This window comes from Chanodichthys erythropterus, chromosome 12 (assembly GCF_024489055.1).
Source record: "Chanodichthys erythropterus isolate Z2021 chromosome 12, ASM2448905v1, whole genome shotgun sequence".
In the NCBI taxonomy this organism is placed as follows: domain Eukaryota; kingdom Metazoa; phylum Chordata; class Actinopteri; order Cypriniformes; family Xenocyprididae; genus Chanodichthys; species Chanodichthys erythropterus.
This window is the reverse complement of record NC_090232.1, coordinates 55013210-55036693: the sequence shown is the minus strand read 5'-3', so window position 1 is coordinate 55036693 and position 23484 is coordinate 55013210. Positions and strand designations below refer to the sequence as shown.

The window sequence follows — 23484 nt, the reverse complement described above, 5'->3', positions numbered from 1 at the left end:
AGCAATTCCCTCATAAAACATCGGTACACAAACAAAAGTTGTTATACAGCACCCACATCATGAGCATGTTATGAACATATGGATTCAACCTAAAGAACACTAACAATCTTTTCTAGAGAACTTACCAGCTTTCCACAAACACCCAGATCAAAAAAAAAACTCAAATAATAATATTAATAAAGACTGAATTTGACATGAAAAGACCCCCATGACCTCAAGCGTCATTCCTCATCACACTCTTGATGGAGTTATACAGAAAGACGTTTCACAATCATGAGGATTTACTCTACTTCTGCAGGAATAACATTCAAATCATAAACATGAGATATGTTATATTGCATTGCATATAATACACAGCAAAATCCTCAGAATTAAATCAACTCTGTTCAGAGTACACATGGTCCCTCTCTATATAGAGTTAAAGTTAATGAGGTAATATGCTGTTTGTGGAGTTGTTTAATTAATTAAATCTTGACATTTAAGAAGGGAGATGTGATGTATGGTAATTGTGTAATTACTCCTTACCTGTTGAGGGCGCTCTCCGTCTGGAAATGTGTGCGGATATAACCTGTTGAAAAAGAACAAGAGGATGAGTTAAAAGAGATTGTCATGTTCATCTGGTGTCTCTGTGAATGATTAAAATATACATTCAACAAATATTACAATATCACAGTAGTAAAGTGTCTGAATACATACATTTAGGCAGTTTTTCAGTTCTTTTTCTTTTTAACACGTTTGCAAAGTCAAATCTGTTTTTTAAATGTGTAGATTGATGTAATAAAATAACTGAAAGCACTTAGCATATGGCTGCATTATAAAATGTGCCATATTTCCTCTGCATAAAGGCACAATATGTAATTTTGAGAGAGACAAGCGCAACACACGGTTCGAGAGCAGTGGAGCTTTTATAATAGAGAAATGGGGTAGGACTTGAAAAGTTTGTTACGAACTTCTTCCTACTCCTTTTTGAACATGGGAATTTCTATAATAATTTTGGAAGATTGTGTTGAGAAGTATATGATTTAAATTCAGCTGCTATTTTAATTTAATTTTATATATGTATGCATGTTTGTATATATATATATATTATTTACATGTTCAAATAAAACTAAACTAAAAAACAAAAAAAAAACAAACAAAAAAAAAACTATAATGCTGCAGACGACTCTTTTTCCTCTTCTTCCCATCAAGCGTATCCGAGATTTAAACAATAAGACTTACTGTGTTGAGCAACAGTATATAACAATGATTATTTTTCTGTCGATTAATGTATCCAAACAGTTGCTCATCTATCTTACAAAACACATATTAAAGCGTCTTTGGTGTTTCCATAGTTTCTACTAAATAAAAAATCAAGGGTGAAAAAATGAAAATCAAGGGTAACACGAGTGACAAGTGTAATATACATAATCCACAGATAAGATATATAGTGTCTGATATAGAGCTGCAAGGCAATTGACTTTGAGAAAATGCATGTGTTTCCATTATGAATAACCATCAAAAAACAATTACTGGCAGGAACTAAAGATGCCATGACCTACATACTCAAGATGTTGAATGAGGGCTCCACCTGGTGACGGACAACAGGGTTCACAGACAGACTCAGGGTGTGTGTTGATCAGATGAGTCTTCTTCGCTTGGACGGCCCTATTGTGTCAAAATCATTCCAGTGCACTTAAACATCCATTCCCTAAAATCCCCACAGCGAATTACTAGTGCAAAAACCAGTGATTTCGGACTCCTCACTGTGTTCGCTTACCAGAAATGTCGTGTTTTTCTTCACCTGTGTTCTCCAGAGGTGACAGAAACAGAGAAGCACATATCCATGAAGAAGCTTTAACATCCATGGAATCTTTCCATTAGACAAAATCTTCTTTATAGTGGGCCTAATTATTTTTAAAATTAGAAATGCTTAATAATATAACACATTTATTTATTCAATGTGTTTATTTATTCAAGGTTTTCACCGCTCCCTCATTTCCTTCTCTCACTCCTCACCACTAGATCACCTGAAGTTCACCTAAATATCCAACATATGTAATGTTCTGTGTGAATTAAAGTGATTTGATATCTCATGGTTGCTGTCATTTGAGTGTTTTAGTGGTCTTACAGTTTTAGAGGAGTAAAAAAAAAAAATAACATAAAAATCAGACATTTTGGATGTTTCTTAAATGTGAAAACAGCTGCTGCAGGATTTTTCCAAGATTGCCACAAAAGGACTTTGATACGCAGAGGAGGAGCTTGAAAATCAGATATTCAAGACGTGTTTGTGTCATCAAACACTGAAGAACACAAACGGTGAGTTACTGATTTTAATATAGACAGTCTGGGCATTCATGTTCTTACTATTTTTAACATATTTTTAGATCAAACACCAATCTCTGCAGCTGTGACCCTACTGAGGAGAGATTGAGAACATGGCAGTATGTTTATTGGTTTCCTTCATTGTGTCAATCAGATTTTCAGTGTTATGCTCATCTCTTGATGTTCATCTCTTTCTCTCTGTGTCTTGTAGACGATGCTATTTTTGGCAGCTCTTCTCCCTGTTGAATTGGGAGGTGACTGTAAATTAATCCTATTTGACTGTTCTGACATCATGAACCGATTTAAATATGTTTTTAGTACCTTTATGGATCTTGAGAGAGGAAGTACCATTGCTGGCAGGGGCGTAGCAACCGGGGGGGACACGTCCCCCGCACTTTTAGAAACAGGTGATTCTGACCCCTGCTATTTTTTATTTTTTTGGATCCAGCGTGAATATTTCCGGCACCGGCAGTGTTCTCTGATTTGTTACTTAGATTTGAGTGAACTAACATTCAGCCAATCACAGAGCGAATCATCTCTTGGGCGCGTCTGCTATGAGCTTCAAATCTCTTGTTGCTGTTGTGAGTTTTCGTTAGTTCATTCACTTTGCTATTAGGCTGTCTGGGATAAAATGCACCCCAGAAAAAAGCAAAGGACGATTACATCCTTTTTTCAAACACACACTGTAAGTATGTTACAGTATGTCGCGATGACACGAATCACGCGATAAAGTTTTCATGTTATGATTTAAACTAACTGTTACTGTAACGTCAAAAGACAACAGAACCCGTATGGACCTCGTCACGTCGCGCCGGATTCAGTGTGTTAAATGCTCTCCTACTTGTCGTTTTGTATAAAAGCGTCTGCTAAATGAGACGTAACAAATTATTGGTTTCTTCTGTCTTTTGTTGCCTACGTGCTGCTCGCGGAGTAGAATTATCCTTTCACAATAAATCAAAATTGTTTTGCACCGAATATCTTAAAATACTTTATCAAATTTAAAATATATATATTTTTATACTTTATGTAAATATTCTACTTTATGTCCTAACTGGTCTGTAGGAAAGGCAGGCTGTGACGTCACTGACAGAGAGAGGGGACAGTTGCTCAACCTCTCCAGAATGTGTACAGGTGCGATTTGTATAAAAAGAGCAGATTGACTATTTTAAGGCAGTGTTTTCTTAATTGGAACTGCTTGCCAAAATTTTAAGGAATTACACATCAATTTAATTCCTTAAAACAAAAGATCAACCATCAATCACCTTTATTTAGTGATTTTAATAATACAGATTGTGTCAAAGCACTGAACAGTATTAAATAGGAGAATAGAGTAATTTATAATGACAAGATTAAACACTGAATTTCCAGTTTAAGGCATTTTATTATTGAATGCAGAGACGTCATTGTCTAGGTCAGCTCAGTTTAAATAGGATCTGTGTAATCAAATCAACGATAATCGCTAGAAAAAAAGATAACATTTTCTATTTTATGTTCAAACTGTTAAATAAAATTAGTTTTATGTATAAAGGCTGTGTGTTCCAATAGTGTTAACTACTGTATTAATTAATGTATAAATATAATTATATTAATTAATGAATAATTCAGTTTGGAAGTTTTGATTAAAAATCTCACTTCGATCTTGAAAATATTAAAAACTTGTAAATACATTGATTTAGGTTCTATTGATATATTTTCATAAAATGTATGCTGTATAAAATTACTGTAGATGTAATCTGTATACTCATTTAACACAACTATTAAGAAGTAAGAATAGTTATTGTTCAAATGTAGTGTAACTGAAATATTTTAAATATCATAAAATATCTTTATCTAAATAAAGTATAGATGGTCTCACATTGGTCTCAAAGTCCTGCAGTATTTTTAAATTTTGTGGATGATTTCACAAAAATACGTTCCTGTAAGCTATCACGGCATGTTCCCAAAATTGCCACTAGGGTGCTGTAAAATGCCAATCGGTATTCTATTTAGAATTTATTATTATGAATATCAGCTTTGGGTCACATCACCATACAGCTGTCCCCCCCACTTTTAAAATGGCTGCTACGCCCCTGATTGCTGGCTATGGAGGCCTCACTGAGCCATTGGATTTCATCAAAAATATGAGTGTGGAACGACATGAGGGTGAGTAATTAATGACATTATTTTCTCGGGTCCATTTGGAAAATGGCCATTTATTTTAAATTACCTGAGGCCAGAGGCCACTTATATCGAACTCCATACTACATCCACAACCATATTAAAATTCATTTAAAATGTTATTCTTGGTTATCTCACAACAACTTTGTCTAATGTCTTAGCCAAGTTGGGTAATTTTGATATCAGTCGATAGTTTTTTAAATCATGTGGGTCCAGATTCATTATTGTTTGTTTGTTTGTTTGTTTGTTTGTTTGTTTTTAGACGGGCTAAACAATAGCTTGCTTTCAAAGTGGTACAATACCATTCTGGAGACTATAATTAATAATGCATAAAATGCTTGGGCAAGTAATATCAACACCATCCTTTAAGGAACCCTAACAGAACACTGACCCTTACGGAAATATACGGGAATATACTGCAAAATATAATGTGATATTTTACATAATACATTTCCATATTTTTCAATATATTGCAATATATGCATACCCCATGTATGGCTATATATTAATACATATAAAATATTTATAAATGAAGACAAAAATAGCTTTACATTCATACATTTTTATCCTTCATTGTGTACATATATTGCACATACATGTTCCCATATAAATGTGTGCACGCTATAGCACAGTGATAGTCTTTGGTAGAAACTTTAGTACATGCAGTTGTGCTTTTGTTAACAAACTTGAAAATATGAAACATTTAAAATGTAAATAATTATAAAATATAAGAAATGTGTTACATAATATATTTTACCATATGTGTTTATACTGCATGAGTAAATATATCTACAATATATTACACATGCAGTACCATATCTGATCGCATATAAATCTATATATTATGAAGTATATTACTGAATATAAAATTATATATGTTATGATATATTAGCAAATGTATTATCACATATTTTTTAATATATAAAAAGCAGCAATTCCTTGTGTATTATACAATATATTGTAATATATTTACGTAATATAATTTTCTATATATTTTCAAATCCGTTGTTAAAACATGTAATATATTGATCGTTCATATATTGTAGCAGCTATAAACCTGCTAACGTTTTTTTTTTTCTTCTTCTTCTTTGTAATTGTACTACACACCATGAGGGGGCGATCTGAGGGGGGATCTATACTCTCAGGTATAAAATTGGTGTAGAGAGTTGAAGTTAGATTGGTCATTCTGACAGTAGACAAGATATTGTATTTGAAATTTTACAGTCATTATACAGGATCAATAATACAGGAAATTACATTAGAATTCTTTGGGTTCTGGCACATGTAGGGGTGAAAGATATTCTGGCAAAGAACTCACTTAAAAGCAGAAATGTAGAGATTCACATTGATATGAGTAAATTAGAAGCAAATACATGTATTCAAAAGGCAGCACATGACATCTGGCAGAAGCCCAACGAAAGAGAGATGAAGGGGAGACACCTGTTTCAAATTCAGAAAAAAAGTGGGAAAAGGAGATTGGAATTCAATATTAAGAAGGAAAGAATCATCATTGATTTTTAGACTTTGCAAAGGACATACAGGGTTAAATTATAGTTTACATAAAATCAATAAACATCCTACAGGGAAGGGCAATAAGTGTAATGAACCAGAAACAGTTGAACTTGTTCTCATAAACTGCATAGAATATAAAAACAAATGCTCCACACTCCAGTTCAGTTGGTGGCGGTAATGCACCGAAAAGCTGGTCTGCCAAACCCTTATAAATTAAGAAGAAGAAGAAGAAAGAAGTTAGATTTGTAACGGAGGGAATAAGCATGGCCTTTGGTTCCACATATTTTCTTGTCTTGATTGAGAAACTTGAGTTTTATGCTCAATCTGAAGTAAGGATTGTTTCTTTTCTTATATTGATTGAAAGTTTTCTGGTTAATTTATGCACAGTTATTTTTCTAATGTGATGTATTTCATCTAATTTGTAGAAGGACTTCACATTCTGTTTTGACCCGTGTTAGAAAGATGACTTTGAAGTGGGTTTAGAGGCTATGAACTATGTTCAACTGTTGTGGATCTTTGGACCGGATCATGCCACATATGGGAATTTAAAGACTTTCTAGTTTGCTTGGAATGGTATTGACACTAAGGAGTACAGTTTGCTCTGGGGAACTTTTGGATTCTTGGACGTTGGCTTTCATGGACATTGATTCCTGCACTGCCGTGAATGAACATTCATCATCATTTTTTTTTTTTTTTTTGTAATTGTACTACACACCATGAGGGGGCAACAAGGAGCTATACTCTCTGGTATAAAATCGTTGTAGAGAGTAGAAGAAGTTAGATTTATAATGGAGGAAATAAGCATGGCTTATGGCTCCAAACATTCACTTGTCTTGATTGAGAAACTTGAGTTTTATGCTCAATCTGAAGTAAGCATTGTTCCTTTTCTTATATTGATTAAATGTTTTCTAGTTAATTTATGTATAGTTATTTTTTAAATTATATTTTATTTTTATGTATTTCATCTCATTTGTAGAAGAGGTGTTCTGTGGGATTTATCCTTCTGTTCATATGCCTGTTTTGACCCGTGTCAGAAAGATGACTTTGTAGGGTGCGGTAAAGTTGGTTTTATGTTGGACATTCGTTAGACATTCGTTTCAGCCAATGAGAAAGAGAATATGTCCAGCAGAGTTTAGCTCCAACCCTAATCAAACACACCTGAACCAGCTAATCAAGGTCTGTAGGATTAGTAGAAAGTTATAGGCAAGTGAGTTTTTATCAGGGATGGAGAAACTTTGCAGGACACTGGCCCTCCAGGACCGGAGTTGTCCATCCCTGTAGTAGAGCTTTATATGGAAATGGTTCTGGTACATAGAAAACCATATGTTAGAACATAGTATACAGCTTTGACAGAGAAAAAAGGGAGCCTCAGTCCACATACTTTCAATGCTGAGACCAACATAAAATCTATCAATATGTAAGTAAAGTGAATGTCATATTGAAATAAATATATTTACCTTTGTGGTAGTTTTATCTAAAGAGCTGAAATCACATACAATGTATTTATAAATACATGCAGCATATGATAAACAACTTATATTTGAGAAAAAAAAAAAAAAAAGTACATTTGTTGTACAATTGTGACATTCTATATAACTTCCTGGTCATGTGACCCGATGATGTCACACCAGTAGTGATATGTTAACACATACCTGTTGCACATAAAATAATAATAATAATAATAATTTTAATTTTATTGTTAAACTGTTTATTATTTTGGAAAAATTTCATATTCAGAAGAAGAAATGATCAGGATCCAAGCCAAATTTTATTCATTTTCTTCAGGAGACAAAAGACTACTGCACCAGTTTGGAGAACATTATAAATAAAAAAGCAAGGAAGACTTGTCATATTTTTAAAGAATATTCAGTTTTTTGATGAATCAATCAATGGTTTGTACACTCTGGCATGTTTTGTTTTCTGTGCATTAATATGTAAATTCTGGTTTATTATTGTATATTTCTGGTTAATAAAAAAAAAAATGTAGTGTATATATATTACACATATATTAGTCAAGTAAAGTCAAGTCAAATTTATTTATATAGCGCTTTTACAATTGGTAATTGTTTCAAAGCAGCTTTACATATTAGAAGCACAGAAAAAAAGGGAAGTGGTTAAAACTGTACAAACAAGCGTGGTAATATGTAACATATACAAGATGGTGCTACATTAAGCCAATGTCGGCTGACTTCCAGGGGTGGAAAAAAACCCCTAGGAGAAAAACCCAGCGTGCTAGCACTGGGAAAAAAGTCCTAGGAGGGAAAAAACCCCTTGGAAGATATATATATGTAAATGTATATGGAGATCAAAATCTGAATTGTACATTTTTATTATAGAGATTAAAAATCGATTATATATAAATATATGTAAGCGGATACGGGGATTAAAAATCTGAATTATAGATGCAGCCAGAACTGGATCTGTTGGCCCATTGTCTCCTGGGCTACGTTGTAGTCAGGTCCAGACACAAGTTCTCCATCTGATCTGGATACGGCCTGGATCCAGCACCCGGCAAACCTCAGGATAAGCAGAGAGACAGATATTAGCGTAGATGCCATTCTTATTCTGATGTACAGGTATATCTAGTGTTATAGGAAATGTTCTCGGTTCCGGCCGACCTAATTATTGCAGCGTAACAATCCTTTAACGGATTTGAAAAATGTTAATGTATTGATAATGTGTTATGTGTATGCAAGAGCAAAGAGATGTGTTTTTAGTCTAGATTTAAACTGACAGAGTGTGTCTGCTTCCCGAACAATGCTAGGAAGATTGTTCCAGAGTTTAGGTGCTAAATAGGAAAATGATCTGCCGCCTTCAGTTGATTTTGATATTCTGGGTATTATCAACTGGCCTAAATTCTGAGATCGCAATATTATTATATATTACACATATATTACAATATTGTATATATAGATTCCTGACCCAATGACTTTACACAACTTTAAATAGGCTTTGTTCACACATTTTTTTTACTACACACACTTATCTTACACAGTTTGCTTGCTTACAATGCATTGTATGACTGTATTGATGTTTTTTTTCCACATATATTCAAAATTATTTCAATTTCTGTTATGTGACCTGGGGTCTCATTTATAAAGCGTGCGTACGCACAAAACGGGGCTGGAAGCGTGCACTGTTAAAAATTGCTGTAGTTTTTACAGTAAATATTTACAGTAGACGACTGTTTTTTTAATTTTACAGCATAACTGTATTTTTGCCACGTGGGAGCATGCGAGCATGCATAATTGCTGTGAATTTTAGAGGTCCAATAAGATACTGTGTTTTTGTTTTGTTTTTTTTTTTTGTTTTTTTTAAGGTAGATCACTGTTATTGAATGTTCCTATGACTTCTGCAGTAATGCTTTTTTAAGAAGAAGAAAAAAAACAGTTGCAAAAGTTTTCGTCATCTTCAGTGGACATCTTGGGAGTTGGGACTTTCCATTGCTTGGTTTTTATGTTTATTTATATTTGTATAAATTAATGTAATTTAACTGTGCCTACCTTTAATTTAACTAAATATAAATTATAAAAGCAAACAACTTGATCCATATTCCATTCCAGTTGGTGGCGATAATGCACCAATAAGCTAGGTTGCCAACCGCCAATAAACACCAAAAAAGAAGTTGGGACTTTCCACTCGCTTTCGTCATCATCACCAGCACACTCAATTTTCGCGCTCACCTCTCGCGCTCACCTCGTGCTCTACGGTTACCGGAGGAGGAGGACGATCTCTAATGAGAGCGAGTTCAGGTGTGTTACATCTACAATATGGAATCCTTTTACATCCACATTGCAAAATGTATAATCTAGATTATTTGTCCAATTTTATGATGAGTATGATGCTTGATGAGTCGTCACAGATTAACGATTAGCTGTCTATATTTTCTTCACCATTAAAGTGTTGCTGTCATTTTACTATAAAATTTTTGATAACTGCTCGGTATATAAAATCTTTTACATTGTTGTTGATAGTAGACATGTAAGCTTTTAAACGTTTTAAGCTTTTAACTTGATTGTGTAGGTTTGATGCAGTTAGTGTTTAACTTGACTAACGTTAGTTTGCAGTGCACATGCTTTATTGCTGTGCATTTATTAGCTTGTGAAGTCTATATTTTTTTAAAGTTGAAAATGTTTGTCACTTTTGTAATAATGAGATCAGTACTATCCTGAGTTTTGTGCCGCATGAGAAATTGCATAGAAATGTGCCTAAATCAGGTTTTAGATGTGCTGTACATGATTGCCCACATATTTTCACTGTTTTCTTCATTGAAGTCCCACATATACAGAAATCACAGGGAACATCACCAGTCTGCTGCTAAAGAGCATCAGGCACAGATGTGTGATAAAACATTTAAATGCCATGTAGACTTTTGTGAAGTTCAATGTGGGGCCCTAACATAGCTTTTGTGTCATTTAAAGAGCCATATTCAATCAGGTCTGGAGATCCGGTGCCCATTTGGTTGCAACAGGACATTTAAGGTGAGATCTACATTTGCATCACATGTATCATGGACACATAAAAACGGCAGTGATGTCTAGCTCTCATTGAAGTATAAGCGCGAGACATCACTACCGTTGTCAGAGTGCGATCAGACCTCACTAAGTGATTGCTGAATGCAGTTGGACATAGTGGTGTATTAGAGGTAAAAAAATGATATAAATACCGTTCGGTTTCTCACACAAACCGATTGTTTTGTGTCTTGGGACATTAATGTGCCATCACAAGCCACAGGGTTTGATTTGGATTTGTCTGAGCGTGTTTATTGACTCTTTTAAATTGTGTGACCATTTACTCCCATTATTTGACTGACAGATGGCAACGGTTGGAGTTAAAAATCATCATTCGTGTTCAACTGAAGAAACAAAGTCACCTACATCTTGGATGCCCTGGGGGTAAGCAGATAAACATCAAATTTTCATTTTTGGGTGAACTATCCCTTTAACAAAAGTCCTTATTCGTAACATTAGTCTTCATTATAAGTCCCATAGTGTATAGTGTCTGTCTAAAAATTAAAAATTACATCATGATTTACTCACCCACAAGCCATCCCAGGTGTATATGACTTTTTTCTTTCAGACAAATACAGTCAGTTGTTTTAAAGAATGTCCTGGCTCTTCCAAGTTTTAAAATGGCAGTGAAGGGATGATGAGATTTTAAAGCTCTTAAAAAGTGCATCATCCATCATAAAAGTAATCCAGTAAAAAAGTAATTCCAGGGGGTAAATAAAGACCCTCTGAAGCGAAGCAATGTGTTTGTAAGAAAAATATACATTGTTGAACTATTTGACTTAGCCAAAAGAAAGTAACTCCCTACATGATGTATGACGTAGGAGTAGTTTAAGCTTTAATGCCTCTCGTAACAAATAGGGCTGTGTAACAAACTCAAGGTCTTCCCTTATATCAAAATCCTCAGAAATTTGTCTTTAAAAATTCTAGTTTTAGACTTCTAATTTGAGTTTTTTTGTTATTTTTTGCTATATCCTCTGCGCTTCCATGTTCTTCGTTACATTAGGTCGGAGTTCACTCTTTCACCATAAATATGCTGAAAAGTAGATATTTTAATTGATATGGTTTTAAATATGGATATTTTTCTTAAACAAATGCATCGCTTTACTTCGGAAGGCCTGAGCACTGTGGAGTACTTTTATGATCGATGGATGCACTTTTTGGGCTTCAAAATCTTGCCTGTCATTCATTACCATAATAAAGCTGAGAAGAGCTAGGACTTTTTATTTTATTTTATGTAACTCTGATTGTATTTGTCTGAAAGAAGAAAGTAATTTACTCCTAGGATAGCGTGATGGTAATCATGGTAATTTTCACTTCATTTAATTCTTTTCAGACTATCCCTTTAACATGAGCTATACAACAATTATTAATCTATGCCCTGCCATATTCTTATTTTATTTTTTATAGGTGAATCCATCCGTCGAGAGGGAAGTTGTCCTGGGCCCATTTTCAGAGGCATTTGTTGAGTGTCTGGCAGCATTGTTTGCGACCTACAGTATTACAACTTGAATCTTGCTTATCAGGATGATGCTGCATGCACGCTGGAATTCATTCAGAGGTATTTCAGAGCATAAAATCTTACTCAATATTTATTGTTACTTTCACTTTTTTTTTTTTTTTTTTTTTTTTTTTTTACTTTGTTTTAGGTTTTCAATTTAGGATAGTTTATCAGAATTAGATATTTTATGGAAAAGTTTTCAAATGAACAACAAAAAATTGCTAACCACATACTGAATAGAGAATTATTTTATTCACTGCATGTTCCTAAAAATTGCAAGGTGCATCTGGATTAAAAACTAGACGAGCACAAGCAGATGCTTCAAGTTGCTTTTGAAGCAGTAGAATGCCAAGAGTATAGCAGTTAAGTATAGCACAACTGTAGCAAATAATCTATTATAAATATGCAAATAATTCAAATACTACAAACAATGCAAAAACCATATAAAAATGAAATAAATTATAATGACTAAAATAACAATGAAAGATAATTAAAAAGAATAACAATTCTATAATTTCCAATGTTGTCCCAACTTTTTTAGAGTGTGTTGCAGCCATCAATATCTAAACTTGTTTGTTTATTAAATACAAACAAGTTGGTCAGTGAAAATTTTGGAAATATTTTCTTTGTACTTTTTTTTTTTCCAGTTAAAGTTGAAAGAGTATTGACATCACAGATTCTTGATTTTATTGCATTTTACAAAATGTGGTTGCACTTCCAATACAGTACAACTACCTTATCTTAAATCTCTTAAGGAGATCATTTAACAGCTGTATAATCACTGCAGTCTTCCTTTAGACAATGCACTAGATGCAGTGGATTGCAGTGTGCAATGATTTACATGTTCTATAGCCATTTTTTTTAGAAATTATAAATAATATAATCTGTACATTTTATTTATTGTAAACATTGAAGGCTAAATATTTTTACATTAATTTCTGATAAAATTAAATATGACCCTAACTCTTCATTGATATTAAATGTAATTTGAATTGTCTGATTAATTTTGTATTTTATTTTTCAGTCTATAATGTTTTTGATAATTAGATGTTGTGTGTGTTTTTTTTTTGTTTTTTTTTCCACAGAGGACTTGTGGGCATCAACCCGGAAACTGGATCAAAAGTTGCTGCTGGAAAGCGAGACAAGAAAATGCATGGAATGAACCCACATGTATGCACACTGTTACATAAACTAATGGACTTTAAATGGCTTGTCATTTAAAGTATTCCAACAGAATTGATACCAGAGACTGACCCGATTTCCAAGTTCATATTTTTGTCTTTAAGGTAGGCACAATTCAGACCATGTCTTTAGTTTATGACTTTAGAACACTTTAGGAATGTGTGCACTGCATAGTTAATATTTAAAGGCATAGTTCACCCAAAAATGAAAATTTGATGTTTATCTGCTGACCCCCAGGGCATCCAAGATGTAGGTGACTTTGTTTCTTCAGTTGAACGCAAATTAGGATTTTTAACTGCAACCGCTGCCGTCTGTCAGTCAAATAATAGCAGTAGATGGGAACTTCAACTATAACAGTAAATAAAACTTCCATAGACAAATCCAAATGAAACCCTGCGGCTCGTGACGGCACATTGATGTCCTAAGAGACGAAACGATCGGTTTGTGCGAGAAACCGAACAGTATTTATATAATTTTTTACCTCTAATACACCACTATGTCCAACTTCGTTCAGCTTCCGGCTAGTGAGGTCTGATCGCGCTCTGACAACGGAAGTGATGTCTCGCGCTCATTGAAGTATATGGGCGAGACATCACTTCCGTCATCACAACGCGTTTTTTGACCTCACTAACAGGATGCTGAACGAAGTTGGACATAGTGGTGTATTAGAGGTAAAAAATTATATAAATAATGTTCAGTTTCTCGCACAAACCGATCGTTTCGTCTCTTAGGACATCAATGTGTCGTCACGAGCCGCAGGGTTTCATTTGGATTTGTCTAAGCAAGGTTTATTCACTCTTATAGATGAAGTTCCCATCTACTGCAATGATTTGAATGACAGAGGGCAGCGGTTGCAGTTAAAAATCATAATTTGCGTTCGACTGAAGAAACAGATTCACCTACATCTTGGATGCACTGGGGGTAAGCAGATAAACATACAATTTCATTTTTGGGTGAACTATCCCTTTAAGTGTTGCTGTTCTCCGAGGTTTTTTCCAAGGCTAAAGCCTTACATGTAATGTGCAATCTCCTTTCTTTTTTTTTTTTTTTCTTTTTTTTCCCTTTGTTTCTCCAGATACATTTTTTGGAATCTGGTTGTGTTAAATAGCCATTACAATAAATTTGTTATGTTACTGAACCTGTTATTGTGAGTTTTATTTGACAAAAATGCTTTAACTTACAGCAAACAAATAGTGAATTGAATTCCACATCAAATGCTCTAATTTACTGTAAAATGTATAGCAGTACATGTAAGTTCATTGTTGCTCTTGTAATTTCACTTGCATTCATAATTATTTCAACTTTAATTTTAGTTACAGCTGTAAGAAATGTACAGCGTATATACAGTGTGCTGTGTTTTTTTTACAGTACAATTTTAGTTAATGATTTACAGTACTCTTGGAAATTTTACAGTATTGCTGGCAACCAAAGTTGCCAGTAAGTTACTGTAAATTTTACAGTCAATTTTTTACAGTGTGCGTACGCCAGTTCCCGCGCAAAGGTTGTGATCTATAAAAACAAACTTGACGGGAGAATGTGCGCACCTTTAAGCAAACTTTGAGCCGTGCGTAGACAAAGTGATATGAATTGAGATAGTAGATGTGCTACTTTCGATCACTTTTCCAGTGACACGCTGTTTTATGACAGCGAGGAGCGCTGGAAGCACAATAATTCCTCTTTAAACTAAACTGCAGATGTTATGACAAAATATTTTTTCGAGAATGACGATCAGTGATGCACACTTAACTTAGATATTATGGAAGACACTGCTGGATTCGGTGGTCGAACGGTCCGTTGTCCAGTTTGAATAGGTCAAAAGATAATATCTTACTGTACAGCCACAGCTGCATGTCATCTTCAAACAATTACCATTTGAAGGATATATTTTGAGGAAAACGGTAAGATTTGCATGTTTTCTTTTTAAAATACTTTGTCAGTGACGCGCCGAGTCAGACAATTGTATTTACACTGCAATAAATAAGTAGTCCGATCTGTTTCCACTAAAAATAGCCTATAATCTTCCTAAAAGATATGTTCACCTTATCAGCAAAACTGCATAAATTTGATTTGAATTGTTTAAAACTATTAAAATACTATCTGGCCAGTGGAAATGAATAAATCAACTATCCTAAAACCTTTATCTGAAGTATTTTATACAATTTTGTTTTTATGGATATTTTGATATATTTATTCTAAAAGAGGATATTGGATGATCTTTATCAATATAATGTGTGGCACAAATGGCATTTATAGTCCATATCTAATATTTTCCAATGTCTTGTACCTTTGACGGTGTTAACCATGGTGTCACGTGGTTGGGAACGTGTATGGAAATGATATGCAGATGAGGTTATGCATAGTAAAACTAGGCGTTGTAAGCTCCATTTATGGTTATTTCGGGGAGGAGACAGGGTGGAGATGCACGTACGCACAATCTTCCGCTGACTGGGATTTATAAAGGGATTTGTGCGCCGGTTCTGGCGTACGCATGGTTTTATAAATCTGATTTGTTTTGTGCGTACGCAGAATCTAGCTTTTGCGCGTACGTACACTTTTAGTAGGGATCCTACGCACAGTTTTATAAATGAGACCCCTGATGATGTTACTACCCCTGTAATATACAGTAGTCAACATTTGAAGTGGATCAAATAATTTCATCAAAGTTGTCCTGACTTTTTTGATTGACTTCAAATGTTGACTACTGTATTCATGCATATTTCTCACCAATAACTTTTTTTTTTTTAAGGCTTTGACAAGGCATTTGATACAGTGGAACATAGCTTGAGGTTTCACGGTCTTCGTTGTTAATTTATTTTCAAATATCTTTATGCAAACAATAAAAGTTCACTGAGATTACATGGTATTTTCCATAAATGTGATCTCTAAAGTGCTATTCACACAGGAATTCAACTTCTCTGCTTCTAAACATTTAATTTATATTAACAAGATATATTTTGTAATAACAAGTCATTATTCTTCCAGCACTGCTTGATGCAAATTTTGGTTCTGCGATTACATTTCACTTTTATGGAAAGGCTTTTCCAAATTTATAACTGTAAATAGTTCTCTTTGTTTAAATTTGAAAAATATAGTTTGGATCATCTTACATTAATTTGTACATTTTACAATTTGGCATATTTTACCATAAAATGTATGTTGTGTTTGCTGAGATACGGTATTTTTACAGCGGTCATTAAACTACTATACAATTTGGTAATTACATGGGGTGGTAGAACAGTAACATGTCATTTCATTAAGGCCAATTTAAAATAAATGCACTTTTACACAGCATCAGGTGATGTTTACCCTCTTTCCCTCGCTATTGGACACTATCCTTTGTTCAAGTCATCTGATTGGCTGTTATACGTTTTAAAAATGGACGACTGTTCACTTTTCCACCTTTAATACCTGCAATGGAGGCCATAATCAAGACTGCTCTTTAAAACACTCATTCCCAACATTTTCGCTTGACATGAGCACTTTTAAAATAAGGGATCTGTGCTGGTTATCTAACAAGATGCTGAACTGATGCAGACCCGATGCACACTTGCTGATGCTGACTGATAGTTTTGGTCCTGAATATTAGTCTGTAATAAATTTATGTCAGTTAATGTAAAATCAAGCGAAATACACTCGTTTTTGCCCTTGCACGCTTTATTAACATATTTAATTTAATTTCATATTTATTTATTTTTTTACTAACGTTAGTACTACTGTTAGTACGTTTACTAATGTTAGTACTAACATTATACAACCTTATGTTATTGATCCGTTGTTGCTCGTGTGTGTGAGATTCTTGCCATCAACCTCTGTGATGGATTTTGCATCCAGAATACTACATGTATGGCATGCTCTATTAATATTCGTAAAGTATTAGAATGGAATTAGTAAATAGGCTGTTTACATGAAAAAGCAGTTTTAAGCAGGTCTATGTCATCCTATAATTTCCCAACAATTATATTGTTGTGTCCCATTTGTACATTTCAATATTCATGGCATACCAATACATTTCTGACAATTTCTAAAGACATTGGTAAAAAAGCTTTTTCAGAAAAATGTGAAAAAAGACCTTTCACAAAGTTTTATATAACACATTAAAATGATATAATATATAATTTTTAATATATATATAATTTTCTTATTAATATATAATAAATATATAATTTTCTTTTTTCTTTGCTGACATCACAACAATGAACACCTGTAAAGTATACACAAACCAGCCACATGCCATTGCCAATTTTCTAATTTTGTGATCAGAATCTTCTACTGCTACTTAGAAATGTATAAAAGGACTACATAGAAGTCCAGTCGGACCATTACAAACAAAGTTGACTATAAAAAAGAAACACAAAAAAACAGGCAATGGCTTTTTATTATATGGATGTATGAGAGGAGAAATATAAGAACTATGTTACAACCAATGTGTTTAAAGAAACAGGAAAATGAAACCAAAAGTATGCAGACAGAGATTTTGGAAAAAGATGAAACAGAAATGGATAGAGAGGAGTCTGAGGAGATCAATGACTGGGGACAGACAGACACTGAGTGTGACTTTGAGGTGATGGAGGTTCCTCCAACAATTGACAACCACAGTAACTCAATCCATGAACTAAAAAAGAATCCAGAAAAAAAGACAGAATCAAAAACAGGGGACCAAACTTATAGACATGTGCCACAAACACCAACTAAATTTAAAGTTTTTCTTCATTCAAAGGTATGGAACAAAATTTGCCCTTTGAAATGCTCCAATAAACTAAGTCAAGTCAAGTCAAGTCAAATTTATTTATATAGCGCTTTTTACAATTGGTAATTGTTTCAAAGCAGCTTTACATATTAGAAGCACAGAAAAAGAGAAGTGGTTAAAAATAAGCTGTACAAGCAGGCCTGGTAATATGTAACATATACAAGATGGTGCTACATTAAGCCAATGTCGGCTGACTCCCAGGGGTGGAAAAAAAACCCTAGGAGAAAAACCCAGCATGTTAACACTGGGAAAAAAGTCCTAGGAGGGAAAAAAAACCCTTGGAAGATATATATAATATATGTAAATGGATATGGAGATCAAAATCTGAATTATACATTTTTATTATAGAGATTAAAAATAGATTATATATAAATATATGTAAGCGGATACAGAGTATAATCTGAATTATAGATGCAGCCAGAACTGGATCTGTAGGCCCATTGTCTCCTGGGCTACGTTGTAGTCAGGTCCAGACACAGGTTCTCCATCTGATCTGTATACGGCCTGGATCCAGCACCCGGCAAACCTCAGGATAAGCAGAGAGACTGATATTAGCGTAGTTGGCATTCTTATTCTGATGTACAGGTATATCTAGTGTTATAGGAAATGTTCTCGGTTCCGGCCGACCTAATTATTGCAGCGTAACAATCCTTTAACGGATTTGAAAAAAATGTTAATGTATTGATAATGTGTTATGTGTATGCAAGAGTAAAGAGATTTGTTTTTATTTTAGATTTAAACTGACAGAGTGTGTCTGCTTCCCGAACAATGCTAGGAAGATTGTTCCAGAGTTTAGGTGCTAAATAGGAAAAGGATCTGCCGCCTTCAGTTGATTTTGTTATTCTGGGTATTATCAACTGGCCTGAATTCTGAGATCGCAATAGAGGTGAAGGACTATAATGCACCAAGACCTCGCTTAGATATTGGGGAGCTAAACCATTTAGAGCTTTATAAGTAAGTAGCAAGATTTTAAAATCTATACGATGTTTAATAGGGAGCCAATGTAATGTTGACAGAACTGGGCTAATATGGTCATACTTTCTGGTTCTAGTAAGAACTCTAGCTGCCGCATTTTGGACCAACTGTAGTTTGTTTAAAAGCCGAGCAGAACAACCACCCAGTAGTGCGTTACAGTAATCTAGTCTTGAGGTCATGAATGCATGAACCAACTGTTCCGCATTTGTCATTGAGAGCATATGTCGTAATTTAGATATATTTTTTAGATGGAAGAAGGCGGTTTTACAGATACTAGAAACATGACTTTCAAATGAAAGATTGGTATCAAAGAGCACACCCAGGTTCCTAACTTAGGACAAAGATTTAATGGAGCACCCGTCAAGTGTTAGAGTATTCAAGGTTTTTTCCTGAGGAAGTTTTTGGTCCAAAGATTAGGATATCAGTTTTTTCTGAATTTAATAATTTCTTGTCATCCATTTTTTAATGTCAGCTATGCATTCTGTTAGTTTTGTGAATTTGTAGGTTTCGTCAGGGCGCGAGGAAATATAGAGCTGAGTATCGTCAGTGTAGCAGTGAAAACTAACACCATGCCTCCTAATTATCTCTCCTAAGCATGTACAGAGTGAAAAGCAACGGTCCTAGTACTGAGCCTTGTAGTACTCCATATTGAACTTGTGATCGATATGACATCTCTTCATTAACTACTACAGACTTATAACGGTCAGATAAGTAAGATTTGAACCATGCAAAAGCAATTCCACTAATGCCAATATAGTTTTCAAGTCTTTTTAAAAGAATGTTGTGATCGATAGTGTCAAATGCAGCACTAAGATCCAGTAACACTAATAAAGAGATACAGCCACGATCGGATGATAAGAGTAGATCGTTTGTAACTCTAACGAGAGCAGTCTCAGTACTATGGTTTGGTCTAAATCCTGACTGGAAATCCTCACAGATATTATTTCTTTCTAAAAAGGAGCACAGTTGTGTTGAAACTGCCTTTTCTAGTATCTTTGACAGAAAAGGTAGATTTGAGATTGGCCTGTAATTTACTAAATCTCTCGGATCTAGTTGAGGTTTTTTAATAAGAGGTTTAATAATAGCCTGCTTAAAAGTTTTTGGCACGTATCCTAGTGTTAAAGATGAATTAATTATTTCAAGAAGTGGACCTATGACCTCTGGAAGCAATTCTTTCAGTAGTTTAGTCGGCATTGGGTCTAACATACATGTCGTTGATTTTGATGATTTGATAAGTTTAGATAATTCTTCCTCTCCTATAGCGGCAAATGATTCTAGTTTTACCTCAGGGACACTACAGTGCACTGCCTGAAGCGAAACTGTAGACGGTTGCATGTTTTTAATTTTCTCTAATATTGTCAATCTTGCAAGTAAAGAAGTTCATAAAGTCATTACTGCTGTGCTCTTTGGAAACGTCAGCAGTTGAATCTCTGTTTCTAGTTAATTTAGCCACTGTGTCAAATAAATACCTAGGATTATGTTTGTTTTCTATTAAGAGATTTGAAAAATAAGTAGATCTAGCATTTCTTATAGCCGTTCTGTACTCAATCATTTTTTCTTTCCACAAAGGGCGAAAAACTTCTAGTTTTGTTTTCTTCCAACTACGTTCAGCTTTTCTTACAGCTCGTTTTAGAGCCCGAGTGTGCTCATCATACCACGGCGTTGGATTAGTTTCCTTAATCTTCTTTAGACGTAAAGGAGCGACTGCATCTAATGTGCTGGAAAAGAGAGAGCCAATAGTTTCTGTTGCAGCATCGAGTTCTTCTAAGTTGTCAGGTATACTAAGGCGATGAAATTGCTCGGGGAGATTATTTATAAAGCAATCTTTAGTGGTAGAAGTGATGGTTCAACCATATTTATTTCTGGGTGGTGGTTTTGTAGCCTTGGCTAACTGTATTATACACGAGACTAAATAATGATCTGATATATCATCGCTCTGCTGTAGAATTTCAACAGCATCAATATCAATTCCATGCGACAGTATTAGATCTAAGGTATGATTACGACAATGAGTGGGTCCTGACACGTGTTGTCTAACTCCAATAGAGTTTAAAATGTCTGTAAATGCCAATGTCTTTATTATTATCTACATGGATATTAAAATCACCCACAACAAGGACTTTATCCGCAGCCAGTCTAACTCTGATAGAAAATCAGCAAATTCTTTGATAAAGTCAGTATGGTGCCCTGGTGGCCTGTATACAGTAGCCAGCACAAATGTCAACTTACATAATGTTACATAAAGCACCATCACTTCAAAGGAATTATATTTGAAATTCTTTTGAATGATTCTGAATATATTACTATAAATTACAGCAACACCTCCCCCTTTGCCTTTCTGTCGAGGATTGTGTCGATAGTCATAACCTTGAGGACTAGACTCATTTAAAATAATGTAATCGTCTGGTTTTAGCCAGGTTTCTGTCAAACACAGCAAGTCTAGTTTATTGTCTTTGATAATTTCATTTACAAAAAGTGCTTTTGAAGAAATAGATCTAATATTCAGTAACCCAAGCTTTATCAATTGTTTATCTGATTTATCTGTGATTTTCATTTTTTGAACATCAATTTTTACCCTTAAAAGGTTTCGGAAGTTTTTTGTATTTACTAGTTCGAGGTACAGACACAGTCTCTATGTGATAATATCTAGGTGAAAGAGTTTCCATGTGCTGTGAATTATTTGAGTTCTGTGACGTGAGGCAGCTAGCAGACGGCCGGTTTAGCCAGTTTCTCTGCGTCCTGATCTGGGCCCTGGTTTGTCATGTTTCAGCTCTAAGACTATTTGCCAAATTTCTAGATAGAAGAGCAGGACCATCCCGGGAGGGATGAATACCATCTCTTTTCAACAGATCAGGTCTGCCCCAAAAGCTTTTCGAATTGTCTATGAAACCTATATTATTCTGCGGACATCACTTAGACAGCCAGCCATTGAGTGATGATAACCTGCTAACTATCTCATCACTCCGACGACCAGGAAGAGGGCCAGAACAAATTACTTCTGCTGACATTGAATTTGCAAGTTCACACACCTCTTTAATGTTAATTTTAGTGATCTCCGACTGGCGAGGTCGAAAATCATTTGTGCCGACGTGGATAATGATTTTAGAATATTTACGTTTAGCATTAGCCAGCACTTTTAAATTTGCTTTGATGTCAGGTGCTCTGGCCCCCGGCAAACATGTGACTATGGTGGCTGGTGTCTCTATTTTCACGTTCCGTGTAATAGAATCGCTAATAACTAGGGCACTTTCAACAGGATTCTCAGTGGGTGCGTCACTGAGTGGGGAGAACCTGTTTGATGTTCTAATCGGAATGGAAGAGTTGTGTTTGTTCTTGCCACTATGCCACCTCACAGTCACCCAGTTAGCCTGCTGCGTGGCTTCTACAATCGGAACCGAATGTGCAGTGTTTACTAGGCTAGTCGCATCCAAAGCAGTATCTAAGGCCCTTTCATTCTCAATTAAAGTTTGGATGCGTGTCTTTAATTCTGAGATTCTCTCTGTCAGCCTGACAATATCCCTGCATTTATCACATGTGTAAGTCTCACTGCTGACAGAAAGAGCTAAGCTGTACATGTTGCATTTAATACACATGATAATCGTCGGACATGACTGACCGTGTTTTTGTAGAGTAGTCTGGCTCCCCTCGCCGTCCGAAAAACTGCACCGCACACAGGACTCGCTAGCTGGATGTCTCGGTCGCTTGCTGGTGCCTGGGGCAAGGGTGATGTGCGGGACGCTGTACCTCATGGTGGATCTGTGAACATGGTGGATCTGTGAATGCCGAGGACAGATCAGAATAACATACATCGGATAAATCCGCCATTAGATCGACAAGGAAGGTTAGTTTAGAGGGAAAAAAAAAAATAGACGGTAGCTAGCAGGCTAGCGGGCTATGGCTGACACTAGGTGATTACGCTGGTAGATTACTAGTAATAAATCGTTCCGTTTAGTAATACTATGCAATAGGTTAAGTAATCTAGTGAAAAACAAGAAAGTTAATATTATGCGAATAGGAATAAAGAGAAGGATTTAGGATAAATTCCACGAAGCTCCGAGCGTAGGTCAGAGAGCAGGCAGCAGCGTTGAGCAGCGTTGAACCGGAAGCGGTGTGCAACAGTGTGCCAACAATAACAATATTTTGTGCAGGTGTCTACAAAGAAAAAAACATGACATTCCCAAACCAAAACAGACCCCAACAACTGAAAGCAGTGGCATGATAAATGCAAAGGACATTTCACAAGAATATGTTCATAAAAAGGTACATTTAAAATATTACAATTAATAACTATAAATATACATTTTCCAAAATTATCTTTCTTTCGTACTTACTTGCCTCTGAAAACCTTTTTTGCACAGGTCCCAACACCAAAATTATGTGATGGTCACAAACTAAAACACAAATCAAAAAAGACACCAAGTGAGTATGGTGACACAAAGGACAAGACAGACATTGTTAATACAGGCATTGGTGTTGCTGAAGAGGTAAAAGGGACCTTACAAAATGTAGATAAATCATTTAATAATATCTAAGAATCTACTAACAATCTTTTTTATTTAGGTAACTAAACTATGGGAATGTCAAGCCACTGAACAGAT

The 23484-nt window shown here is 34.9% G+C and overlaps 2 long non-coding RNA genes across 2 annotated transcripts; both read left to right on the top strand.

Moving 5' to 3' along the window:
* Positions 1-6200: 6200 nt before the first annotated feature.
* Positions 6201-23325, top strand: LOC137033090 (uncharacterized). The gene is made up of 4 exons (XR_010896811.1): positions 6201-6302; positions 6399-6842; positions 23035-23146; positions 23245-23325. It is a non-coding gene; the product is annotated as an uncharacterized lncRNA (long non-coding RNA).
* Positions 9422-13442, top strand: LOC137033043 (uncharacterized). Its single transcript, XR_010896796.1, has 5 exons — positions 9422-9725; positions 10395-10454; positions 10789-10868; positions 11892-12042; positions 13068-13442. It is a non-coding gene; the product is annotated as an uncharacterized lncRNA (long non-coding RNA).
* Positions 23326-23484: the final 159 nt, after the last annotated feature.